This window comes from Phalacrocorax carbo, chromosome 8 (assembly GCF_963921805.1).
Source record: "Phalacrocorax carbo chromosome 8, bPhaCar2.1, whole genome shotgun sequence".
Taxonomy (NCBI): domain Eukaryota; kingdom Metazoa; phylum Chordata; class Aves; order Suliformes; family Phalacrocoracidae; genus Phalacrocorax; species Phalacrocorax carbo.
This window is the reverse complement of record NC_087520.1, coordinates 5,950,600-5,966,868: the sequence shown is the minus strand read 5'-3', so window position 1 is coordinate 5,966,868 and position 16,269 is coordinate 5,950,600. Positions and strand designations below refer to the sequence as shown.

Below are 16,269 nucleotides of genomic sequence, written 5' to 3'. Positions count from 1 at the left end.
TACTGCTGTAGTTTGTATCATGCTTCTTTTGCATGCTAATCCAAAGTTCCCCTGAGATAATTTGACAAGAAGGTCATTAATGCAAATTTAAGCGTGACCTAGAAAGGATTTATTTTCTATGTACCACATTGATTCTTTGCTATTGTTATTTGTTTTTCTTTGTTTTAAACTTGCCCAGTGTTTTGGGGTTGCCTTTCCTTCATTTTCTTTCCTCCGTTTTTTTTTTCCTTAAATCTCATGACCATAGCGGCATAATTCACCCCAAAACAAATATGTTGCTTTCATATAAAATGCTTGAGTAAGGTATGAAAATGTTGCATGTGAAAAATGGAGTTTATCCAGCAAATGCCAGGTATAGCTTGGAAAAACTGTCTTTGTAGGCAATTAAGAAAAGGTAAATTTTAATTTCTTTTATTTTACTGAAGAGCTTCTGTGCAAATTTGCATTATAGATACCTGAGCTTTCCCAACAGATGCGGTCTCAGAGCCCTCCGTTGTCCAGCCGTGCCAACTTGCCAGCAGAATTAAGTAAATACTAACAAACCCCAAACTATTGCAGATAGCAGGATTAAACATTCTTTTTTCAGTTGTTCAATCTGGTGCTCAATTTTGTTTCTGCAATTTCTGGGCATATCCTAATTTTGGGGGACTCAAACTCTGACGTTCGTGTGAGATATCTAATATAGAAACAAGAGAGGAACAAAACCAAACACTTGAGAGTCTCAACACTTCTGGGTTTGGTTATACCTTGTAAAGAATAAAAAGGTCCTGGTTACCTGCCTCCCTTTAGCACTTTGCAGGTCACTTTAGGGCTTTTACTATTTTTGCAGTTTAATATATATGAAAATAAAGCATGTAACCTTTCCCAAAGGGATCTCAAAGCTCTGTGCCATCTTCTTTCACTAAGCCCTCAAAAATATGCCATTGCTCATAGTCAGGAGAAATAAATCTAGCTGGTTTCCAGTTAAGATGTGGCCTTTTAGTATGTGTTGGTAAAAATGCCTCTGTCTGAGCCCATGCGCTGTTTCCCCTTTGGATCGCTAATGGCAGAAGAAAAACGGTTACTTTCCTTTTAGCTCCTGAGTGTGCTGGGAGGTTATTGCTGATGGAGGCACTGAGAATGCATGCAAGGGTGCACACACAATTTGCTTCTGGGTTAGTTCATATTTTTCCCTTTCGGGTCGATACGTCTGCTTTACATTTGGCTGAAGAGAATGCAAAATACTTCCTCATGTGGTGCAATGGGGACAGTGAGCAGTCCTGAGGCGGAGGGAAGTTAAATGACTTGAGGTTATGGAGTAATTGAAGCAACTGAAGGCAGATCGAGGTGCGAGTCCCGCTGGAGCCAGGGCTGCACTGCCAGCGCTCCCGCTCCTGCCCTGCCCGGGGAGCCGTGCCGGGAGCGATGCCGCCAGGCAGCCGGCTCTTGCTGACACCGTGCCAGCTTCTGCTGCCGGAAAATGCATCCAGTGTCCAGCCCGCTTGACCCCCTGTCTGAGTAACTTGTTTTGCCATTTGTCACTGCCAAATGTTTCTTTATTCTGCCTCAGTCACTTGGTTTGCCACTCATTTGACTCCCTGCATAATTAACTTTGCCAGCCAATTGACTCGCTGTGTAATTATCTTTGCCAGTCACTTTGGTCTCTGCATATTAATCACGGTGTCTAACGGGCCTCAGGGCAGGTTGCAGCTCGGTGGGGCTGGCAGCAGGTGCCGGCCAGCCCTCACACCCACCGGGCACTGCCCGGCGCCGGGGGAGAGCCCGAGGGCCGCTGGCGCAGATGAGACCTTGCTGGGCTGGGACCGCAGCACGGCCAGGACAGCTGCAGAAACACGCTGCCACTTGCTGCTTCTCTTTTCTGACCTGAATTTAACTCTGCTTCCCAGCAGTGCCCTCCTCCAGCCCTGCCCCTCCTCATTTAATTGCTCTCATTTCATATTGCATCCGTCTGCCTTTGTCGGCTTCTCTGACACACTCCCCCATGTGCTTTACCACACTCTGGTTGTGCAAACCGGCCCTTTGCTCCCTGAATGATCCACAAGGCGTCCACGAATTCTTTGTTCAGCTTCAACCAGGGGGCTGTTTTTGCAGGATGCCTTGGAAAAATTATCTGACTTAGAGTGACAAGTGTGAAGAGCAGTTGCAGACAGTTTATACATCCTCCTCATGGAAAATAAACCTGTTAGTGTATGCCATATGCTACAAAGAAGTGGCTCTTGGCCACACAGCTGAAACGCTAGAGCCTTTCCTTGACTCTTTGTCTGCTTGTCTGTTTGTCTTCAAAGCAGGAGCCCCTTACAGCTGACACTTCTCCTTCTGTCCTGTTGCCAAATAGCTGTGGACTTTGTAAATAATGTAGACAAAAGTTTTGGATGCTATCAGGAATAAATAACATAATACCTAGATTAATCATCTAGTGACAGAATAATGTACTTTGGAAAATTATCTTGCCTGCCTGCCTACCATTCAGGAAGGTTTGATTTTCTCCTTTGGTGCACTTTGTCTTTAAAATCTCTCTAGCCTGTGCTTTGTTCTGCCCCTTCTGCCCAACTTCGGTCTAGCCCCTTCATTGCTTAATCAAAATTCATTCCCCATCAGACACACTTCAGCTCTAAAAACACAATCCAGCACCAAAACCAAACAGACTTCCAATCTAATTTTCCCTGATGGTGTTTTCTTGTTTGTCTAGAGAGATAAAATCTATAGGATTTCGTACTCTCTGTATCCTTTTATATTGACTAGTTATTTCATAGTCCAGTTATTCTCCTTGCTTAGAGTACCTATAACAAATTATTGTAAAGAGCTTTTTAAAATCCTCTCCCATTGCTCAATGTTTTGCATTTGTATGTAACCAACAATGTCTCACAGAGCTTATTTTTCTGAAGTATCAAGGAAGATAAATCCCCAAATGCATTTCCGAGATACAAAGGCGCAAGCCTATACTGTTCAATCGAGTGCGATGTTGTTATCTCACCTAATTTTGATGGAGGTAGCTCCACAAACAGGATCTTTCCAGCTTCTGCAGTTAGTATGGCACTAACGTGAGGTGCTTTTGCCCCACTGACCAGCCCTGCACAGCTGGGGCTGTGCTCAGAGATCACTCGTGGACCTCAACATGGTGCACCATTGGGTATGACTGACATGAATATTTTGCTCATGTCAAGGGGAGGTAAGTATCCCCCCCTCCTCCCAGCTTGTCTTTTGGTCTCCAGCTTTTACATCCCCTGACATGTTCCTTGGAGAGCCTGAATTATTGTCGGTAGTGGTTTTGTTTTGCAAGAGTACGAGTTCTTTGGCTGACTAATGCACAGACAAATCATCTGTACTGGCTTGGTCTTCCCATAACTTCCGCATAACAAAAGGAAAAGGAGTGATCACATCTCAGCTGTCCTGCGCTCTCACGCCTGTGTTTCAGATAAGGGTACTCTGCTGGGAAGAGATCTAAAGTTAGCAATCTGGAGTTTTTCTTCTGAGGTTTAACAATTTTTTTCTTCTTCAGAAAGAAATGAGTTCATGTGTGAAGTATGACTGCTGTTTTGTTGTTTGGTTTTGTGTTTTTTTTTTCCTGAAACGTCTCTGCTCTGCCTCTCCCAACAGCTTTGAGCTGTAATAAACCCACTCAGAAACGCACCAAGAGCTAGTTCTGACTGGTGCGGACAGTGCAGCTGCTGAAATTCGATTTCGGCACAGGAAGTGACATGACTGGAGCAAATTCCTCAGCTTGACATTTAAGAGCAAATATAACATCATTGGTGGTTTGGCTGGGGCTGTTGTTGTTTTGGACTAGGCTTGGGTCAGTGGGAAACACAGCAACAGAGGGGTTGTACTAATGCAGCTCTCATTGCCTGCTCAGCCAGGGAGAATTTGGGGGACCAGGGGACAACTTTGCATTTTCCTGAAGTCAGTCGCTACCTTTGCAGATGTACGAACTCAAGGCTCCGTGCACAGGGAACTTCGGCAGAAAGGACGATAAAAACACAGTCCTTGCATCAAGCTCTAGCTAAAGATTAACCTTGCTGACTAATTGAATGCTGGGAATGAAAAATGTTAAAACAAATATACCAAAGAACTGGGCTGTGGTTTTCCTCTCTATCTGCTGATGGAAGGCTGTGTTGCCACCTGTCTGGGCCAGCATTTTGGATATTAAATAAACCCAGCCTCCTTCTGTGATACAGTACAGAGACATTAATTTAGCTCTATTAGAAAAGTCTACAGCATAAAGCAAGCCAATAACAGCTTTGAGAGTGTGACCTTCAAGTTATATTTCACACCCACCCAGTACATGGAGATAACAATGTTTACTATCACTTTGTAAGTATAACTCTCTGGATGACTGAATCGGAAAGTAATGAAATGCAGCTGCCTGCTGTGTTTCTGTTTTCACTTTTATTTATTCATCCTTCTGTAAAAAAGCCTAGGGTCTGTGATCCTCTCCTATGCGAAAGCAGGAGTAGGTTCCCCTCTGGGGAAAGCCTGGCATGTGAGTCTGGCTGCCCTGCTGCAGGCCAGGAGATGTTGGGGCACAGACTACTGCTGCCAGGGGATTTCAGCTTCAGTGGTGGAGTAAGTTTGGTTCAGGACTTCTAGTTTAGCCTCTTCGCTGTGGTCTGAACCTCTGGAATGTCGTTCTAGGAAAAAATGTTACCTGGAGTTGTCTCAGAGGGGATGTGAAACAATGAAGAGGTCGTTATGAGCAGCTCAGGTCTGCTGTGTTGAGTTCCCCGTTGTGCAGTCAGAAGCAGCTGCAGTCTCTGGCAGGAGAGCCTGCATCAGAGCGCAGCAGAGGCACCCGGACGCGAGACTGGAGAAATGCAGCGACTGCTTTTGCAGACAGCCCTGGTGTGGTAACGAGGTGCTCTGGGGAGGTGTCTCAGGAACTAAGTTTACATTCAAGACCAAACATTACCACTAATCCGCATGGTGTTACAGATGGTGCTGGTGGGATACCAGTTCATAACAGAGCTTGCCAGGAAGGGACCCTTTGACTGCAGTACACGTTGCCACAAGAGGTCAAAATGGTACCAAATCTCGACACCCTCCAAACTCAGCATGAGATATCTCTCTTTACCAGAGCTGACCTGCAGTGACGACTGGTTGCCAGAAACAAGGGAGGAAAAAGACACAACAGTGGAGGAGGGGGAATGGGGATGCTGTTAGAAACCATTGGCCTTTTAAGACCTCCTTTAAAGTCTCTCTATTATTGCAAACATGAGCTTGCTATAAACTCCTGAATGGACAGACAGAGCCTGAGATGCAAGCGAATGGGCCTACGACAGTTTTCTATTATCTGGGAGATTTCTGTCTTAATAGAAGCTTTCAGAGCCAGTACGAGAGTTGAGCTTTAAAATTATGCCCCCATAGGAACAGAGTGTGTTCTGATGGAAAAGGCAAATAAATTGTGTTTTGCAATATGGTATTGGACACACAGAGTATTACTCTGCTGGTTCTCAAGTCCATCACAGACAAGACCCCATCACAGACAGTAAGCCTAGATGTCTTCTGTGGTAAAAATAAAAATCACTTTCTGTTCTTACAAAGAAAATAACTTTGTTCCTACAGGGTAATACCTGCTCAAAGTGGCTGCTCTGTTCATCTTGTAGAGCTCTGCAAAGAGTTTTCTTCTCCTCTGTGCTGCTGAGGCCTTTCTACTCTTGTGCACACATTTGTCTTTAAATTTTTCTTTGACAGTATCTATTATCTCAACCTGTAAGTGTGAAATTAATGTTTACATAATTCGAACCAGTTAAAACTAATTGAAGTAAACCGCCACCTTCCAGGTTGGGCTGAAATGGAGAACAGTCCATGCCCCAATATGCACACATACACCCACCTGCCTGTCACACAGCAGGACTAAATGGCAAGAAATCATAATATCAGGTTAGCCAAAGCTTCACTGCCCTGGTGCTCCTACATCCTGCAATTTCAGTCATCAGATCAGAACCCTCTCCACATTCAAACCTGCAGTTTACAGAATAGATTTTTTACTTTCAGTCTTGCCACTACTTTATTTGCTTTCCCACTCTCTTTACTCACCACTTCTGGGTTGTGCCTCCTTCAGGGATGCTAGCCACAGCTTCCCTTATTGGCTACACCGTTTATCATAATTCCACACTATTTCCTTTTCTGCCAATGACAATCACATAAGAGCAATTGATTATTTACCTCCTTTCCATTTAAATATGATCTATATATCTCAGCCCAGGTTAATACCTCGTACATTAGCAGTGCATTTCTGTTTGAAGATTCTAACTGGATGTACATTTGTGCATTCCAATAATGCCTACAGTATTTATTTTACTGTGAAAAAACAGGATTCAATAAAGGGCCTGCCCTCGTGTTTTACAGGTTTTTAAAGAGAAAGAATCTAATGAACAATTTTTGGTGTTACACTTTTTTAAAAATCTGCAATTAAGGGAATGTAATTACTTTTCACCTTGTCTTCTGTTTGCTTTTTGCATTCCACTTCTCCTGTGCTTGGGGTATGAATCATGTTTCATTTCATGACTGGAGAGCAGGCAGGGGTGTGCTGCTGATTCTGTGTCTGGTCTATATTTTCAGTAGAGACACTCAGCTGCTACAAATCAACAAAGGAGTCGATGGAGGCAAGTAGGTTTAAACGAGCAAAGGATGTAACCTTTGATCTTTTGCCAGATAAAGCCCCTGACCCTACTCCTTTGAAAAATCTAATTTAAAACAAAAAGTACATGACTGTCAATCCAACACATACTATTCCTCTCTTAGCGAGGGTTTGCTCTTGCAGGCTTTTTTCCTCCTCCTAGGAATGCAGTCGACAGAATTCAGATAAAAACCTGATACCTAAGAAAGACCCTTCAGCAAAATGTTTGTCCAGCAGTGTCAGAACTTGCCCCTGGATACTGAGTTAGATCCACCTTTATCATTCTCTTGCAATTCTCGCACAATTAAGCAGACAATTCCAGGATTTGCTGAAACTTACTGACGATTATCACCCTGTATCTGCTCCTGCTGACAATCAGTTTTACGCTGGTGGAGCAGAGTGGGCTTGGGCCTGTCTCTTGCAGGTTAGCTGCCTACATACAATACTTCCTTTCAAACCTCATGCTGTCTCACAGATGCAATAACTTTGTAGGCTCAGCTGAGCTTTCCCTTGAACCTCCTCTCTAATTAACCACTGCTTTAAGTTCTTATCAGCAGATTAACTTACTGCAGAAACATTCTGCTTTTCCATAGCTTCCAAGCCACATAGGAACATCGCTTCTGTCACCTTGCCACAACCTTGGCATTACTCAACATGTCAGCTAAAGTCTTAGAAGTTTTCCAGACCTTTTAATCTTTACTCCTCGCTTAATATTGTTCCCTTCAAATAGATGTCATTCCACCCACAGACAGTTTGCCCCACGGGGATCTAAAGCAAGCTGGGTTGAGTAAAGACCCATTTCAAACATGGAGGAAAACACAAGAAAGATAAGTAAATATAAGCTTCCATTTAGGCGGACAATAAAGCCTGTGCTTAAATCCATTCCTGCTGTGTTACGAGAGGTATAGAAACTACACCCTTATTTGTACTTGCTGTTGTACATGTATATAATGAGGAGAAGTGTTGTGTCCTGAAAGCTGCCTGGCAAAGTAAGAATAAAGTCAGCAGGGAGATCCAAGCAACAGACAGGAGTACGGAAAACTTGACAAAACCTTTATCTACAGAGGGATTCACTGGCCAAAACAAATTACCTGTTGAACAGCACTGTGATTTCTGGGGGTATTGTGGCATATCCTCAGCCCAGAGCAGGTATTTAAGTCTCATTGAAGAGATGGGTTTAGCACATGCTTCAGTGCTTTGCTGAATCAGGGCCATAATGCTGCCATCAGCCATTTTAATGCTGGACGGAGATGAGGTAAAGAACGTGTCTGGTATCAGTGAAATTCCTTAGTGGTTCCCAAATTGGGTATGTTGTGTCCAGCCAGAAGAACTGAAGCCCCTTTCTGTACTGTGATTTTCAACTCCGATTAAACCATCTCAATATACATTCCCGAGGCCACTGATGTAATAGATTCCTTCCAGAGAAAACACTGCGTAAAGCAACGCTGCCAGGAAATGGGAGCCCTCACACTTGGTGCCTGTATTTATTGTAAATATCCTGACTGAAGTCTTTTGTGCAGTAGTTTGAGAAGCTTCTTGTTGTCACCCTCTTCAACTACACTATTGTCTAAATCTGGAAAGAAATTGGGATCTCATCTGTGGTGAAAAAAATCCATCTTAGAAAAAGAGATGAACTACAGTGAGGGCAAAAATAGCTTGAAAATGGGTTTGCAGTGAGAAAGTAAGTTTCCTGGAGGTCTTGTCAAAATAATCTTAATCAACAAAGGACTCTTAAGTACTATGGGGTTTTAGCACTTTTTTTTTTCCTGTAACAGTACATTCAGTACATCGGTGCATATTTCCCAAAAGTGACGGTCTCCCTGACCCTATGGTCACAACATGACCCTCAGCCCCTTGCTTCTAACAAATTCGGCAGCTTTCCCTGGAAGGAGCCAGCTCACCTCACTCAGGCATTTCCGAGAAGCAGCAAAATTTCAGGGGGAGTTTTGCAGCTGAGCAGGATAAAACTCTTGAGTGTTTGTGCTAGTCTCTCTACTGTGACCTTACCACAGGCTTGAGAGCTCTTCTGCTGGAATCAACAAGCCCCTTGTCTCGGTACTCCAAATGTGCAAAGCTGCTTTATGAACTAAGCAGCTAAAGTACATGCAAAAGAAACAGCCAGTTTGTTGGCATACTAATAGTATTAAATGTCATTATACTGTTAAGCATCAAAGATACTGAGCCTGGATCACAGTTCTCCCCTGCTGAAACTAGTTAGTGACTGCAGGCTAAGGCATCTGGGCAGGCCAGCATTAACCAGAGGTGCACATCTGCCTCCTCTGCCTGGCTGTGAGAATACAGCCAGAGCTCTGTGTAAGAGAGCATCCACAGCTACTTTCAAGCCACTACTGAAACTTGTAGATCTTCCTATACACCTGACCGCTTGCCAGATTCTCATTAACAAGTCAGAGCTAAAGACAGAGATTGTCATATAAAATGAGGGGCAAGGATGAGGCATAGCCCCACCACGAGGGGCTCCAGCCATCATCCCCAGGGACAACTGGAGATGCTGCTCCTGGGATGATAACTCCTGTGGTGGCTGTGGGCCAGCTGCACCTGCTCTATGACAGCTGACAGTCCTCACCTGGTAAAAATTACCACAATGCTAACAAAAGAGCACAGCTATTTACCAAAATTGAGAGTGGGATATCTTAGTGAAATCACATGGCTTACTGGGCATGCCTTTGAGTTTTGATAAATCCCTCAGTGAAAACACAGGCAATGTGTCACCATAGGTACCCTTCTAATTAAACTGAGAACATACCGCATCTATTCCTCAATGTCCACTGCTCTTTCTCCTGGGTGCAATTCGCAGTGCTGGGTTTGATCTATGAGCTCCTTGTGTGGCTTGGTTAATGGCTGCCTTAGAGCATGCTCCTTTCTCCTCCAGCCATTACAGCAGCAGAGACCAGTGGGATGCTGTGTCAATGACTTCCTGAAGCCAAAGTGCTGATAGAGATTTGGGCAGTTCTGTCTTACTGGAATTAACTCCCCTCTTGAGCCAATAAAACGTGTATGTTGAAGTTAGCACAGAGTAGAATGCTAAGCACTGTGACTGAGAAGCAAGAGGCTGCATTCCTATCATAACTAAGGCAACCAAGCTGGTCACTATAGGAGGACACCTTTCCTTTCACAAAAAAATGTATGGAGTGAGTCAGCTGCTGATGAAGGAAATATACTCGTTTGCCACCTTTTTTTTCTTTTTATCTGAGAATCACACCTACGTGTCAAGTAATGATGATGAGCAACAACCCCACCCTTCCTTCTACAGAGCGCTGGCCACATGGGAAATGTGGCTTGGTTGCCTAGAGAGACAGAAATGATGAAGATGTGGAACGTCTGAGGACCAGAGGCCTCTTCTCTCTGGATTCCTGCCACGGTGTTTTATAGATTCTACCATCGCCTTCCCTTGCCCGGGGGAGACGGGTTATGACGTGACAGAGAATGATGCCATCGCACAGCTGGGTATGAAGCTAAGGGGCTGCACCTTTGTGTGCAAACACCAAAAAGTCCTTTTTCAGGAAGGCAGAAGTAAGGAGGAACTGGGAGACCAACTCAAAAATATTCTTGGGTTTTTGTGGTTTTGTGATGTTCCTTCATTCTCCCAGGTGTCTCATTAGAAATGAATTAAAACAAGACAATTAGCTGCTACTGAGAATTTACGGTGCTGCTGCATCAAAGTACTTTGGAGTACTTAACAGCTGAGTAATTGGTATCTCTCTCTACTGTCTGTCACAAAGACAATGGACATGGTGAGGGTCCTGGAGAGATATGGTCTTTATTGAAGAAAGGAAATGAATGTTTAAGCAGGCTAATTGAAAACAACATATATGAATTAATATGATTAGCAGTAGCTTGACTGGCCTTTTTTTTCTTTTTTCTTTTTTTTTCCCCTGCTTCCTGTCAGGACCAAAATTATGAAGTCCAACGTTTCCCATGTTAAACCTACTGTGCATGCACAGCCAGTCCTTGCGTGTTGTGCACCCACGTCCTGGGTGGGGTCCCCCTCGGGTCCATGCATGCTTGGTCCCTGCAGGCAGAGCCACCTGCCCGGACTGCGGGGAGTCTGCCACCCCTCTGCATTGAGTGGTGATTTACTGCTTTTCCATGTGTGCAGTGCAGTACGGCTGCTTCTGCCTCCCCAGCTCTCTGCTTCTGGGTGGCAGGACTTCACCCCAGGAAAGGGAGGAAAGAGACAAGAAAAGCAATAAGGTAGGAGAGCTGCAGGAGAGAATTTCTGATTAACTCTTTTTAACAGACTACATTTTTATTTGAGACTATACCAATTCCAGTTTTCATAACAACACATTATTCCTTTGACAAGTGCTTATTTAATTTCATATAGTTGTCTAAATAGTTATCACACTGCTAATGTTTCCAGCCAGAAATTATTCCCCAATGTGCCAGATCCAGACCTTCCAGTAATTTGTGTATGTAAATTCAGATCATTATTATGTTCATATGTAATACTACAGGTAACAAAATGAAAGAGCAGATACAAATTATCTGCATAAAAATCTGCATAAAATATTCACATATGGAAACATAATTTTTCTTGTTTGTATAAATGTCTGAACATGTAAGATCAATCAATCAATCTCACTTGTACCCGTACCGCTCAGAAGCGTATCGTATTTATTGTGTGTGTCCTAATATAATCTTCCAGTAGTTCATAAAATATGATCACTGTTAGGAGCTGTTCAGAATTCAGAACTGTACGATCATTTGGTTGCTACTGTGGGTCTAAAATGTTGTTTTTTTTTCCTGCTATGAATTTTTCTCATTTAAGAGTCAACTAAACTATAGGGATCTGAGAATTAGCAGCTGAGGACTGTTCAGCACTGCGGGATGCTTAATGCAATTAGCAAAGTTAATACAATGTTGGACAGGTGCCTATACCAGGGGAAAAAAGGCGTTGTTCTTATTTGCTCAGGATCAAACAGTTACATTACCTTGTTTCTTTTAAGAAAGTATTTATTCTTAAAATTGAATGAAATAAAGAACAAAATGAATGATTGACCTGCTATTGGTTGAATTCTACAGTAAGCTTCCCTGTTTTCTACTTCCAGGAGAATAGCTTCAGGAAACAACGTGTACCTACTTGCAGAGGGGCACAGAAATAAAAGGTACACTGAAATGAGCAAAGCCTGAAGAAGATTACCCTGGAATATCTAAGGAACAAGTTGAAGCCAGCTCAGAACCATCTACCTTTAATAACAGGTGGAGGATGGGAAATACAACAGAGGTCAGAGAGGAGTATGCATACTGTTCCTCCTCTTTTTGCAAAGCTGATCCTTGGAAATCACAGAGTTATCAGCTTAACAGCTGGAAAGATGGTAGAAAAACTGAGTCAATGAGAGAGAGCTGAAAACTACTGATCTGTAGAACTGGGGCAGGAGAAGACTGCTGCTGAAAGGTCCACGAAGCGTAAGAAAAACAAGGGTGTTGCCAATAAGGTAAGTGTGCGAATCTGCTTGTATCTTCACTCAGGAGCTCACAAACTGGAGGACTTCCCTATTCAGGGCAAATGTTTTCCTGCATCTGTCCCTGAGGTAAAACTAAACTAGGGAGTTCTCTGAAGTTATTTCTATGTTGGTTTTAGAAGATTGGGATGTCTGAGCGACAGCCCGTAATTATGATGGGTCTTTAAAATAAAAAAGTTAACGTTTAGAGAAAAGACCTTAAGAGAGGAATTGCAGAGTCCGCCTGTCAGGCTGCCTGTCCTCTGGTTCAAGCCATGTCGTTTCAGGTTGTGTTGATTTTGTGTTTCCCTCACCTCTTTTATATTTATATCCTTCCAAGAAAATATTCTACTACGGCTGAAGTGAAACTGGAGGAAAGGATAGTCTTAGCTTCTCCATCCCTGTCCTGCCTCCTTAGCCATCTGCTGCAGTGGCATCTGTGCTCAGGGAATACACACAGCTGCCTCTGACGTTACACCTTCCCTGTGCCTTTGCTCTCTGGGGATCCCAACTGAATCAAGAACAGAAAGCAGGCATATGAAAAATAGTGGCTGGAAGACACAGCATCACTTCTGTCTCTGATCACATAGGCTTCTCTGTCTCTGAGCAGCCATGGGGGTATTAGAGGGTGAGCAAAAACCCAAAGGGGCCCAATCGAAGGCAGAACAAGGATGTCCCATGGCATGCACGCTTGTGAAACCCCTCATCTGCTTTGTCCCTCAGAAATCTGCAGAGCACAGTTGCAAAACCAAGGAGCATCTTACTGTTCCTGCTGAGGAAAAGGCAGAGATCCTTGTGCAGAGGGCTCGTGTCTGTAGGCAATTCAGTGTGTCTCTAGCTGCCCTTGAGCTGGGCCTGCAGACCCACCCTCCTGGAGCTGAGCTTGTCTGGCTAGAGGGCTAATTTGTTCCAGAGGAAAAACCTGCATGGGTACACGCTTGGAGCATGGAGGCCAGAATTAATGCTGATGTAGCCCCAGTCTCTGGGTGGAGAGTTTACCCTTTACCCTTTGCATAGGCTCAAAATGATTCCCAGTCCACAGGTGTAATGTCAGCACTGCTGGTAAATATAAAATGAGAGCATGACTTATTATTGTGGGTTTGAGCTGCGAAGCTGGTCTTCTTGAAAGGGCTGTAGTTGCTTGCCTTCACTTAGAACAAAAAGAAGTTGATAGAAGCTGGTGGCTGAGACCCTGACTGTGCGAGAGGAGCGGGCAGGACACAGTCTCTTCTGGGGGTGAGGAGGTCGCTTCCAACTTGCATTGTGCATTAACGCGCAGGAATGCCGAACCCCTTAGACACTGTCTGGGCTGACGGGTGGAGAGAGGTACAGATGTGCAGGCTGCTCCCCTCCACAACCCTGCGCTAGGAGAATTCCCTAATCCTGCTTATCTGAAGTGTTTGCACTTCTCATAGTGCCCAAGTATCAGCAGGTATGGCACAGCTGCATGTCAGCTTTGAGTCATCAGGTGAAAAAAGTCTGGTCTGGGGCCTGTAGTGACTAGAAATCATTACCTTGTGTTGGCTGCTTGTCCTCCGCAAGATGAATTTGTGGGCTTGATCCATTTTCTCCCACATACATGCATAAAACACCCACACACCTGGCTTGTATTAGCGTGTCCTCATTGGCAATTTCTCTAAAGACAAACCAAGCTGGGGAGAACTGGAGTGTTTTAACCAGCTGCAGCTCACCTGGCCTGTTGAGAGCACAGGTAGAGTGAGGGAGGCGGGGGTGCTGGTCCTGCTCACCTGGCCTGGACAGACTGTGTTGCTATCCTCAAGTGGCGCTGTGCTCCTGTTCAATAAGACTGCCCTTCCCTAACATTTGCCATAACCTTTCATTCGTGTAACCAGGATATTCTGTCCTCCCTTCCTACAAACAGCCCAGTCATTTTGCTTTCAAGGACACGCACTTTAAGGAATAAGTAAATAAACGTTGCCCCTTATTTCCACCTGCAGTAAGTCAAAAAGCTTCCACTGAAAGCACCGGTCTCTAAATGCAGGGTTCACAGGAGCCGGGTCCTGGGTATGGGGGCCTCTCCCGCAGCTGCGTTTCTGGGGGGCCCCCGCACCCCGCTGCCGCAGAGCGGGTGGGAGGCCCCGCACAGCAGCCGCGCGGGGGGATTCCGACCAGCGCCTGCCAAAGCCAATTATCAGGAAGAGGACGATATAATTATATTAGGGAACATCTGTACTTCATTAAAAGCCCTCACGGGGCGGATTCGCGCCCGGCCCCGTTCCGCACAGGCGCTTCCAGCCGCCCGCCGCGCCTGGCCGCCGCCGGCCCCGCTCCGCCAGCTGCACCGCCCCGGGGCCGCGCCCGGCTCCGCGCCCCGCCGTGCCGCCCCCCGGCCCCCCCCGGGGCGGCTGCACCTGCCCCCGCGGCCCGGCCGCCCCTCCCGCCGCAGCCGGTGCCGGTCCCATCCCGGGCGCGGCGGGCAGGCGGCGCTCTGCGGCCGGGCTGCGCTGGGGCTCTGGGGCGGCGCGGTCTCCTCTTCCTCCTCCTCCTCCTCCTCCTTTTCGTCGTCCTCCTCCTCCGCGGCGGCGGCGGGCAGATGCGGCGGATCCTGGGGCGGCTGTCGCCCGCAGCGGGCTCCCGTCCCCCCGCCGCCCCCATGGACGGCAGCGGGGGCAGCAGGCGCGCGTAGCTCGGTGAGTCCCGCCGCGGCCGGCCCCGGCCCCCGGTCCCGTCCCCTCCCCCGGCACCGCGCTGCCGCAGCCGGGGATGCTGCCGCCCTCTCCCGCGCTCCGCCGTTTCCCCCTCTCCTCATAAAAAATCAACCTCCCCTCCCCACCCCCGGTGCCCCACGCGCGTTGGCGGCGGGGGCCCGGCTGGCGGCGGCGCCGGGGCTGGGCGGCAGGGACCGGCTCTGCCACCTGCTCCCTGCGGCGCGGCTCCGGCTGCCTGCGGGGGTGCGGGAGCGTCGCCTCTGCGGGATGGGGTCTGGGAGAGCGCTCCGGCTCCTGGCGGGGCGGGCGTCCTGCCTCCCTCTCTGTTAGAAGTCCTGGGCTGGGGGGTTGCAGTTGGGCTCCCAAACATTTGTTTCGGGGTAGGACTTCACCGGTATCAATCTTGGAGTTATTTTCTTTCGGCTAAATTGAATTTAAACTGACTCAGCTGTTTTAAGAAGCTCAGGGAAAAATGTTAGTTTCAGGATTATTTTCTTTACCTTGGGTCTAAAGACTTCTCTCTGTGTATTGGGTAATGATTTCTTTTTGTAAAATAATTTTGTTGTGCTTTATTTACTCCTGGAATTTAACAGTCCTCTGAGACAGATGGGCTTGTTAGAGGCTGAAATACTCAGTTCCAAGGCACAGGCAGTACCCTTGCTCGTAACAGGTGCAATGTGCATATTCTTATGAACAATGAAATGGTTTCAGCATTCAGGTTTATTTGTATGCTCTGCATTTCTGTGACTCTGAAGAAATTGTCATGCTATGTTATGTCAAAGATGCGCTTACAGCGTGAGCGTGTCCACAGCACCTAATTAACAGGACAAGGGAGCAGCTGCACAAACCCCGGCTGTCAGTGATGGCTTTGATACCCGGGGTATTCCTGGGTGACACAGCGTAGCTTGGGGTGTTTTGGTGGCTTGTGTGAGGACCCACGCTGGGCACTGGTCTCTCAGCGATGCTCTGGCACAGCATGAAACACCAGGAGATGAGGGGGGAAAGAGAAGCGCAGAGGAGGAACCATTTGTGCTCGGATTGTATTCTCTAGACTTGGTCCTTAATAGTTCTCTGCCCCTGTGTTTTCCAAGTAGGATGGTGGTGGTACATCTAATGTTGCTACTGAAACCTAAAATACTGACACTTATATTCCACAGAAGAAATTTCCTGGGCAGGTATTTCATAGATAAAAAGATTGTAATCATTTTAGTAGCTTCATGGGCTCCTTATTTAAGGCAAAAATCCAGAGTGACACCAAATTGATAATTGACATAATGGGAGTCATTCAGGAGCTAGAACTGTAGATCAGAAGAAAATTAGTCTGGAGTTTAATTATTGCTTTCAAGCCAGTATAGCACAAAAGGTGTATTCCAGCAGTCCTCACCCAGGCTCAGGTCTTGCTGTGGGATACCTGTGCTCTGTGGTGGAGCTGATGGCACCTCCTGCCTGGAGGTGTCTCTGCCCTCAGTGCTGAAAGATGCACTTTGCTGGTGCTCTGCCTTCCACGACTCTTTAGAGCTCA

The 16,269-nt window shown here is 46.2% G+C and overlaps 1 protein-coding gene across 1 annotated transcript in view; it reads left to right on the top strand.

Annotated features, from left to right (window-relative positions):
• Positions 1-14,491: 14,491 nt before the first annotated feature.
• RASGEF1C (RasGEF domain family member 1C) overlaps positions 14,492-16,269 on the top strand; it is an 84,375-nt gene continuing 82,597 nt past the window's right edge. Inside the window, exon 1 of the mRNA XM_064458400.1 lies at positions 14,492-14,729. The gene's annotated coding sequence lies outside the window, so the exon portion shown is untranslated. The remainder of the gene's footprint in view (positions 14,730-16,269) is intronic.